Source organism: Physeter macrocephalus, chromosome 16 (assembly GCF_002837175.3).
Source record: "Physeter macrocephalus isolate SW-GA chromosome 16, ASM283717v5, whole genome shotgun sequence".
NCBI lineage: Eukaryota > Metazoa > Chordata > Mammalia > Artiodactyla > Physeteridae > Physeter > Physeter macrocephalus.
This window is the reverse complement of record NC_041229.1, coordinates 5,370,410-5,372,136: the sequence shown is the minus strand read 5'-3', so window position 1 is coordinate 5,372,136 and position 1,727 is coordinate 5,370,410.

Sequence of the window (1,727 nt, the reverse complement as noted above, 5' to 3'; positions counted from 1 at the left end):
GTAAGTCAGAAAGAGAAAAACAAATACCGTATGCTAACACATATATATGGAATCTAAAAAAAAATGGTTCTGAAGAACCTAGGGGTAGGACAGGAATAAAGATGCAGACGTAGAGAATGGACTTGAGGAAACAGGGAGGGGGGAAGGGTAAGCTGTGACAAAGTGAGAGAGTGGCATGGACATATACACACTACCAAATGTAAAATAGATAGCTAGTGGGAAGCAGCCACATAGCACAGGGAGATCAGCTCGGTACTTTGTGACCACCTAGAGGGGTGGGAGGGAGGGAGATGCAAGAGGGAGGAGATATGGGGATATATGTACATGTACAGCTGATTCACTTTGTCATACAGCAGAGACTAACACACCTTCGTAAAGCAATTATACTCCAATAAAGATGTTAAAATAATAATAATAATAATAATAATAATGAGTGTCTAAAAGCACCCAGTGCAGCGAGCCCCTGCACTGGCGTCTGCATTCATCACATTAATTAGCAAAAGGATTGATTTTACTGAACAGTGGGGGAGGGGCAGAGGAGGCTGGGATGTGTCATATGGGCAAAGGACTTCAGGATTTTCAAGTGAAGGCCAACAGTTTCTGCCGAGATTGTCATTAGAGGATTTACAATTGGCTTCCCTTCCGCTCCAGTCCACCCGATGGGAATTGAACAGTTCAGATCTACGAAATAGGTTAATGAAAGTTCCCTCACTTAAACCATTCTGAAAGGATAAAATGGCTCTCCAGGGCTTTGATTTAGGACGGGACGCAGTATTTTCAGTTGTGGAGGAAATGCAGCACTGATGTGTGGGAGCATCTTCCTTGTCTGGCTCTGTGGCCCACCCATGTGACCAGGCATGGCTTAGGCTGGTCCAGCTGCTGTGACAAAAATACCACAGACTGGGTGGCTTACACAACACACATTTATTTCTCACAGTTTGGTAGGCTGGGAAGTCCAAGATCAAGGCTCTGGCAGATTTGGTGTCTGATGAGAGCCTGCTGCCTGGTTCATAGACGGCTGTCTTCTCACTGTATCTTCTCACAGTGGAAGGGGTGAGGGAGCTCTCCAGGGTCTCTTTTACAAGGGCACAGATGCCATTTGTGAGGGCTCCACCCTCATCAGCTAGTCAGCTCCAAAGACCCCACTTCCTTGTACCATCACGTTAGGGGTCAGGATTGCAACATACGAATCTGGAGGGGACACAACCATTCAGTCCATATGTAAGCACAAGCAGGTCAGTGCATGTGACCAAGGCCATAGCAGGTAAATTAGCCTTGGGCAAAAGCACCTGGTAATACTGAGGGTGAGATGGCCTTCATGGTGGCGATGTGGAATACGAAACACGCACAAAGGCCAGGAAGTTGTGGGAACGGCTGGCTGTTCGCCTGCAGGGGTGCCTCTTTGCTGAGGATCGCACTGCAAAGACTGTTCAGTATCAGAAGGGAAACTCCAAGTCAGGGGGCAAGAAATGCCCCCTCAATAGACACATTTGCCACTCAAGCCTGGATTACAATTTGGGGAAGGAGAACTACACACGGGTTTCTAGTAAAATGCAAAAATCTGAACATTTTCCTCAGAAACCCGACCTTGCCCAGAAGGTCCAGTCTTTGCTTATGCCAGTCAGAGAAGCAGGGTGAGACCCGTGCCCTGGGCATCCCTTTGGACCCTTAGGTGCAGCTGTAAAGCGTGCTGGCTTCTGTACGGCAGATAAATGTCTAGGAAGGAG